The sequence below is a fragment of the Malania oleifera genome, chromosome 6 (assembly GCF_029873635.1).
Source record: "Malania oleifera isolate guangnan ecotype guangnan chromosome 6, ASM2987363v1, whole genome shotgun sequence".
In the NCBI taxonomy this organism is placed as follows: Eukaryota; Viridiplantae; Streptophyta; class Magnoliopsida; order Santalales; family Ximeniaceae; genus Malania; species Malania oleifera.
Genome location: NC_080422.1, coordinates 98,574,105 through 98,583,898, shown reverse-complemented (window position 1 = coordinate 98,583,898; position 9,794 = coordinate 98,574,105).

The window sequence follows — 9,794 nt, the reverse complement described above, 5'->3', positions numbered from 1 at the left end:
GAAATAAAGATTTGAAAATTGAGGAGTTAGAAAAGGACTTGAAAGATAAATATGAAATTATTTGTAAATTTACTGAAGGACAAGACAATTTTGAAAAGCTCCTAAGATCTCAAAGAAATTCCGTAGAAAAGGAAGGACTCGGTTTTAATGGTAAGGAAAATCTAAAGAAAAGGCATCTTTACATGGATTATTTTACAAAAGAATCAAAGTCATATGCTCCAACTAAGAATTATTATAGAAATACTACTTGCTTTAAATGTAAAATGTTGGGTCACATACAATTTGACTGTTTTTCAAAAATAAAGATGTAAAAATAAAGAAAATATGGAAGGTTAAAGGTCAATCTAGCACTAACTCCCCTGGACCCAAGAAAATCTGGGTACCAAAGCTAGTCGTTTGATTGTATCTTGCAGATATGCTTAAAATCAGCATCCTCAAAAGATAGATGGTATATGAATAGCGAATGCTCACATCACATGACTGGGGATAAAGCAAAATTCACATCCATCACAGCCAAGGATGAAGAATTTGTCACCTTTGGAGATAATGCTAAGGAAAGGATCACAGGTATAGGTAAAGTCGGTAATAATTCTTCATTAATTATTGATGATGTTTTACTGGTGGAAGGTTTAAAGCATAATTTGCTAAGTATAAGCCAACTACGTGATAAAGGTTACAAAGTATCATTTGAACATGACAAGTGCATAGTTGAACACAAAACTGATGATAAGATACTATTCACTACTGAACGTCATGAAAACGTACATACCACAAGCTTTGATAACTTAACCTCACAGAGTGTGACATGCTTCTTTGCTATGAATGAACTTAGTTGGATTTGGCATAGGAGACTAGGACATGCAAACATGGATTTAATCTCAAAACTAGTTAAGAAAGAATTAGTTAAGGGACTGCCTAAGACTAAATTTGTGAAAGATAAAATTTGTGATGCATACCAACTAGGAAAACAATCAAGAACAAGCTTTAAGAAGAAGAAAGAGATCTCCACTACTAGGCCACTCCAAATGCCACACTTAGACTTATTTGGACCAAACCTAATTCAGAGTTTATGAGGAAAATCATACGCTTTTGTCATAATTGATGATTTTTCAAGATTCACATGGGTACTATTCTTAGGTTACAAAGATGAAGCATGTGAACAATTTATAAACCTGTGCAAGAAAGTCCAAAATGAAAAGGGATATACAATTACTAAAATTCGAAGTGATAGGGGTAGAGAATTTAAAAATTAAGGCACAGAAGACTATTGTTATTCATTAGGAATTGCCTATAATTTTTCAGCTCCTAAAACACCGCAATAGAATGGTGTAGTTGAAAGGAAGAATATGTCTATACAAGAAATGGCCAGAACTACGCTTAACGAACATAAATTACCTAAGTACTTCTGGGCCGAGGCAGTGAATACCGCCTGCTATGTTCTAAACAGAGTATTAATCATACCATCACTTAATAAGACTTCTTACGAATTATGGAATGGCCATAGACCAAATATATCATATTTTCATGTCTTTGGTTATAAGTGTTTTGTGCTTAGAGACAATGAGCATCTAGGGAAGTTTGATGTGAAATCAAATGAAGGTATCTTCCTAGGGTATGCCTTAGATAGTAAAGCCTATAGAGTATACAACAAATGACCATTGACGGTCATAAAATCTATTCATGTAGTGTTCGATGAGTCAAATCCCTTCTCCAAAAGAACTGATGAAGATGAAATTGCATTAAACAAGGAATTTCAAGAACTATCAATTGAGAATGATTCGGAAAAGAAAAATGAATTTAAGGAACCATCCATTGAATTGATCAAACTGAAAATGAGGTTAATGAACCACTAGAGAATGGAAATACATAAAGAATCATCCCATAGAACAGATAATAGGTGAACCATTACGTGGAGTAGCCACTCGCTCCTCTCTTAGGAACATGGTTAGTCATTTTGTATTTCTATCTCAAGAAGAACCTAAGAATGTGAGTAAAGCTATAGAGGATGAATCTTGGGTGCTGTCCATGCAAGAAGAATTAAATCAATTTGAGAGAAACAAAGTATAGACATTAGTTTCCAGACCTGAGGATAAGTCAATCATAGGGACCAAATGGATATATAAGAATAAGAAAGATAAACATGGAATAGTTGTAAGAAATAAGGCTAGATTAGTATCTCAGAGATATAATCAAGAAGAAGGTATAGATTGAAGAAACATTTGCACCTGTAGCTAGGATGGAAGTCATACGAATGCTTTTAGCATATGCAGCTTTTAAGGATTTCAAGTTATATCAAATGGACGTCAAAAGCGCATTTTTAAATGGCTATATAAATAAAGAAGTGTATGTAGAACAACTCCCAAGTTTTGAAAACCATAAAAATCTTGATCATGTTTATAGATTGAAAAAAGTCTTGTACGGTTTAAAGCAAGCTCCTAGAGCTTGATATGAAAGGCTAAGTGGTTTTCTATTAGAAAATAGATTTATAAGAGGAAAGATAGATACAACCCTATTCATTAAGTCCAAGAAAGATAATATTCTTCTAGTGCAAGTATATGTAGATGGCATCATATTTGGCGCTACAAATAAAGAACTGTGTGATGAATTTGCCAATACCATGCAAAATGAATTTGAGATGAGCATGATGGGTGAACTAAATTTCTTCCTAGGACTTCAGATCAAACAAGAAAATCATGGAATATTCATAAATCAATCAAAGTATATTAGAGACTTACTCAAAAAGTTTAATTTGGAAGATGGAAAAATACTAGGTACACCTATGAGCGCTTCATTGAAATTAGACAAAGATGAATAAGGTATACCAGTAGATGTCAAGCTATATCGTGGAATGATAGGTAGCTTGTTATACCTGACTGTAAGTAGACCGGATATAATGTTTAGCGTATGTTTGTGTGCAAGATTTCAGTCTGCACCAAAAGAGTCTCATTTGCTAGCTGTTAAACGGATACTTAGATATCTGATAGGAACCGTGGACATTAGGTTATGGTATCCTAAGTACACATCCTGTGAGATTATTAGTTATTCAGATGCTGATTTTGCGGGTAGCAAAGTGGATAGGAAGAGCACTAGTGGTACTTGTCATTTCTTAGGACATTCCTTGGTCTCTTGGTTTTCCAAGAAACAAAATTCAGTTGCTCTTTCCACAGCTGAGGCTGAATACATAGTGGCAGGTAGTTGTTGTGCTCAAACGCTTTACATGAAGCAACAACTGAAGGATTTTGGATTAAGTTATGAAACAATCCCTATTAGATGCGATAATACGAGTGCGATAAATATTTCAAAGAATCCCATATTACATTCATGAACTAAGAACATAGAAATACGACATCACTTTCTTCGTGATCATGTACAAAAAAGGGATGTGACACTAGAGTTTGTATGCACGGATGAACAATGGACAGATATATTCATGAAACCACTTGCGGAGGATAGGTTTATCCAAATTAGGCGTAAATTAGGTCTCATGCATAGTCGAGAGGTTGCTTAGAATTATGTTAGATGATATAATTCAGGGGGAGCAACGTCACTTACGATATAATCACTTGGTATTGCATTAATCAAAAATTGGTATCAAAAATCCGACATAACATTTAATTCAACATTTGGTATCCTCATGTAACCTTTAAAATGTATGCGTTAGTAAGGGGGATAGTTGATGTCAAAAAGCATGAAACGTTGTTTTAATGATTGAACACATTTAAAACCTTAAGATTTCTAAGGGGAGAAGAACATAAGGGTATGTCTACTCATGTTTTATTATTTTATACCTTTTTGTTGATGTCAAAAGGGGGAGAAATTTGGGAGCAAAAATAATAGAATGGAAGCAAAAACTGTTGGTAAAACTAATTGTGCAAAAAGGGGGAAAAGTATAATAAAAAACATCATGAGCATATTGTCATTCATTGAATATTTGATGCATTAATTGAGGGGGAGCCTTGTTTTGGCGTAACCCATTACATATCTTTTTGCTAGTGCATTTGTCATCATTAAAAAGGGAGAGATTGTTGACTCTACGAGTCAAATCCGGTTTTGATAATGACAAATCACTTGGTATTTGATCTGTGCATTGAGTTTGTGAACAGGAACTATATTAAGTATGTACAGAAGGATAACGAATCATGGAAGCCACAAAGTAAAGCCAACATATCTAGGCAAGATCCATGGAACTCAAAGAGTACGAGAATCAAAATGCAAGCGGCAAAGTTCAAGAACATCTTGGGAATGAGTATTTAGCACTCATGTACTTACATTTTCATATGATTTAATTTGAGACTCAACATAACTTAGAATGATTTTATGATTCATGCATTTCATGTATATCATTAGGGGGCTTTTATGGACTTAGAAATACTTTTAAAATCATGGAAAATATGTTTTATAAAAGACCCAAGAAAAAAAAGCAAAGCATATTTTTAAATTAGAAAAGAAAAATTGAGAAAAATGGGACTTCGGTAGCCTGAACTCAACCGAGTAGCCTGAAGAATTTCTTCAGGAGTCTGAAGATTAAGTTTGGTAGCTTGAAGAATTAAAGGAAAATACAGCAAGTTAGCCGAGGCACTTCGGTCGCCTGACCTTAGTACCTCAGGCACCTGACCTGGCTTCAGGAGCCTGAACCTCTCTTTAGGCGCCTAACCCTGCATTCCAAGTTAATTTTTCAAAGGGTCAAGGAACTTCGGTCGCCTGGGCATTCAACCTCAGGCTCCTGAATCTGCGGGAAACTTAAAATTTTGATTTTTATTAAATGAACTCGCGAGCTATTTCTTTGATCCAACGGTTGAAATCAATCCTAAGGGTAAGACACTATATATACTGATTATCTAAACCCTAGAACGAAGCTAAGACACACATGAAAGAGAAGAACACATCTTATTGCAAAAACATAGAGAAACTTGAGCTAATTGTCCGCACTTCATTCTATATTCATCTTCTTTGGGAATATCTACTTCGGAAATCAAAGGACATTCATTCATTCAACTTTATCTCATTCTAGTATTGAGGTTTGATCATTCAAGTTATTATTTTTCAAGAACTTCTCATCTCATTACTAGTTATTGAATATCATTAGAGAAATTGGTTTTTGAGTGTGCACATATATATAAAAAATTGCTTTTGAAAAGATCATTACTTGAGAAAGTTTTTTTAGCTATTGGTTGATTGGTTTTTTATTCAAGTATATATATATATTGTTCATTGAGCTTATTATTGAAAATATATTTTTTGATCAAGTATTAAAAGGTTGATCTTGAATGTGCATATACTTATACATATTTTTTTAAACGATAATCTAACTACTTGATTAAGGTTTTGTTAGTGATTGAATGGTTTGATTCAAGTGTGAATTAAGTTAAAAGATTCATATTTTAGATATATTAAAACACTTGAATATATTTCCTTGGTATTCAAAAATATCTATTTTATGGAGGGATCTTTTATTTGGAAAACCTTATACTCAGCATTTTGATCTTTGAATTACATATCGTATATATTTACATATTACAAAGATCGTGTTGTGATTAAATATTTGATGAAAAGTTTTTTTTGATATAGATTGATAAAACATTCAAGATAAAGCTTTTAACAAGTTCACATTAAATATATTTTTACATCTTTACAAAGTGAACTAGAACCCTAATAAACTCCAAAGAATTTCAAATATTTCTTTATTTGGGAGTTTTTTTTATAAAAAGGGTTTTGTGTGTTGAAGCATATCATACATAAAACGATTGTATCATTTTCATACATTCTAAACTTCAAGTTATATCATATGTTAATGTGTTTGGAATTTTATTTGTACTCACAAGCTTTTGTTAGAAGCATTTTTGAGTGTTGTTTTTCAGATTTTATTGTATACACGGTTCGATGTGTGAACCGGGGTTTGAGGAGAGAGTTTTGTATTTTGTAAGCAGTGAATTGTAAGGGAAGCTTCGTACCAATTTAAGGAGTAGGGATTTAGTGAAATCTTTGAGTGGTTGCTCATGGCGAGGACGTAGGCCAAGTCGACTGAACCTCGTAGAAACCGTGTTTGTCTTCTCTCTTCCCTTTACTCTTTACTTTCAGCACTGCATTTAAATTGTTTATATTGCATGTATAGGTTGGATAGCCTTGCACATAAGTAATTGATTCATAAGTAAATGAGTAACAATAATTCATTGGTAAATATATAAGAAGGGTTTAAGTGGTAAATAAGTATCAAAATTTTTTTAAATATCCAATTCACCCCCCTCTTGGGATTACACCTAATTCAACTGTATCTTTTAGGCATACATAGGCATATTTACTATAGAATTGGCTATATTGAGTCAACAGTATTTTATTATGAAATTATGGGTTTGCCGACAAATATATTGCATTACTATTTTTAGAATGCCAATTAAATGTATTTAAATGTTAATAGTTTTATGTGTATACGACAACTCATGCTAGCTACACACTGATAATAATATAATCCATCTTACTGAGAGGTGTCTCACCTTATTATACAAATCATGTTTCAGGTCCTTCGAGGGATCGAGTCTAGCGTACTGTTGGGCCGGTGTTAGACAGTCGATAGATATTGTCAAAGCTGGTGAGACATAGATAGTAGTTTTGTTATTTTTGGGATTGTAATAACATCATACGGAATTAGTTATGTATGTATGTGGAAAATAGTTAGAACTGGTAAGTGTTGGATGTATTAGTATGTAATTTCCGCTGTGTGTGTATATGATGTTCAATATGGAACACCCGTTTACCCTTATTTTGGGCGTGTTGTATACAGGTGGTATCGGAGAAATGTGTATGTTATCTTTTAGTAGCACTCCGAGCCCTAGTAGAGGGTCAGGGCGCTACAACAACATTTCTAAGGTGACTTGGAGGAGCAGATCTATATGGTATAGCTTGAGGGATTCAGTCAACCCGGGTAGGAACATTTAGTTTGCAAATGGGTTTTTTTTTTTACTGATTATGCAGTGGATATGGATGACAGAAAGTCTAAAACGGGTTATGTATTCACCCTTGTGGGAGGACCCATTTGTTGGAGGTCCATGGGAGGACCCATTTGTTGGAGGTCCATGGTATAGTCCTTAGTGGCATTATCTACAACTAAGTCTGAATACATGGTAGTCACCAAAGCTACAAAGGAAGCGCTATGACTTACTGGTTTAGTCAAGGAGCTGGGTATAGAACAAGGTGGAGTTATACTGCAGTGTTACAATCAGAGTGCCATCTATTTAGCGAAGAATCAATTGTGTCATGCTAGAACCAAACATATAGATGTAAGGCTCCACATGATCCAGGGGTTGATCTCTTTAGGTGAACTTGTACTTGAGAAAGTTCACACATTTGATAACGTAGTGGATATCTTGACAAAACCGATTACCACAGAAAAGTTCAAGCATTGCTTGGACTTACTTCATGTCTCTAGTTGCTAAAAGGGTGGTCCCAACTTAATGTCTCAAGGTTAAGGTGAAGCAGCGGGCTATGTTTTCAATTTCTCCTAAGGGGCATATTAGGGTTGGCAAAATGAATCATGACCTGTCGGGTCACCCGAACCCACACATTTAAAACGGGTTTGGGTTTAGGGAAGTTAACTCATTTAATAAACGGGCGGGTCACGAGTTGACCTGTTTACAAACGGGTTTAACCAGGCTTGGGCCGGTCACCTGCCATTTATTTGGATCCTCTATAAACCCACACGACCAATCCACCCACACGCCACAAAAAAAACCCTAATCCATCTACGGCTCTCCTCCCAGCTCTTACCTTTCACTCTCAAACTCTCTCAGTCCTCTCCTTTGGTGCGCTACTGCCTCAGTGCCCGCTGCCTGCTATGTGCTGTGAATGATCCACTCGGACCACTCCTTATCCTCAAGCTCGAGTCGTTGTCTCCTCCACAGGCATTAGCCCTCCTAGCTCCACATATCACTTGACTCCACACCTCCAGCCTCCAACTGCTCCACGGTAAGATCAAGCTCCCTTACAGATCAAACTTCCTCAAGCTCCCTCATGATCCACAGACGCCGATCTACCATTATATTGCAGAGGACCAGAGGTGGAGGTGAGTTACGATTTTTTGATTTTTTGGGTTCTCTCATCTTTGTTACATTTCTAGGTTGTTGGGTTTCATGGATTAGTTGATGAATCAAAAAATCCACGATGTTTTCTTCCAGGGCGAAGAGTTTCACTATTTCAGGCTTTCAACACAGAAGAGATAAGCTTTGCTTGAGTGCTCAAACTCGAATCGCATAGGTTCTGTTATTCCTATTTTTTTTCAATCTTTTTTTGCTTTCACAATCGCAAGTTACTTGGGCATCAATATTCTATTATTATTATTATTATTTCTTATTTGTTATCTATTTATTTTGTCATTACAATGGATCCAAGTGAAGAGAGAGAAGAAGCTGAAGAATTAGAAGTCAAATTTGAAAATCGTTTGATTAATGATTTGGGAGAAGCTTCTACAAACAATCATGACTAATTAAGCTTTTTTGTTGTTTGAAAATTGTAATCTTGTGTATTTTTTATGGAACTCATTTAAATTGAGTTTTGTATGTAAATATTTAACTATTATATTTTTAAGATTATGTTTTGATTGTGGGACTTTAATATTTGATGCATGTGTTATGCATAATGTATGAATTAAAAAAAATATGAATGATGAATGAACTTATTAAATATTTTACATTTAGCTTTGTCTGTAAATATTGTGGGATTTATTTAAATTTAGATTTATATGTAAATATTTTATGCATGTATTATGCATATTTAATATTTTATAGGATAATTCATTAATGAGATGTATCATTTTTTTTTTTTTACATTTTATGTTATTTTTATTTAGATATTAATAAATAAAATGCAGCATTTTATATGAAAATTTTTAAAAATTTTAAAATAAATAAATTATATATTTTTTAAATGGGTGACTCGTGACCCGCCCGTTTATTAAACGGGTAGGTTAGAGTTGGCATGTGTATGATTTGTTTAACATTGACCCGTTTATGACCCGACCTGTTGGCGACCCGCCTAGACCCGACCCGCCTGCTCATTTTGCCACCCTAGCATATTCTCCAAGGTGGAGATTATTGTGATATGTGACTTACATACTGAATGTGATACATGTACAAATAGAAAACATAGTAAGAAATCAAAGTGTTGGTGGAGCAGCAAGGAAACTGTCAACAGATTGGCTATAATTGTCGGTGGTTTGGCATCCAATTTTAGATAATTTCATTATGTTTGAAACCGTCAACAGTTTGGTCCAAACAATCGACGGTTTGGCTCGAGAACCCAACACAGATTTTTAAAAATTTTGAACGAGGGTTGGGGTTTGAAGGGAAAGCCTCCGGAAACTCTATTTATACATCATTTGTGATGTATTTGTAACAATGTAAGTGTCTTTGACACTAGATAGTAAGAAATCTTTGCCGATTGCTCCAGTGAATGTAGACATTATCGAACCACGTAATTCCTTATGTTATTTTTATTGCTTTCATACATACTGCATGATTGTGTTGTTTTGTAATTTTATTATTGATTGCTGCATCTGATTGATTCAATATTCCGCTGTACAAATTCAATCTATACAACATTTAATTTTGTCATCATTGAAAAATCTCAAAAAATTAAAAATGTGAGTTTTTGTCTTTTGGTTCTCAAAATCTATTTCTAATTTATAATGAGTAAAGGGTGTGAATCTATGTGTTTATTTGTATGTACATATATGTATGTGTGTGTGTGTATATAGGTGGATGTATGGATATGTATAGATATGTGAGTATGCATTTGTTTGTGTG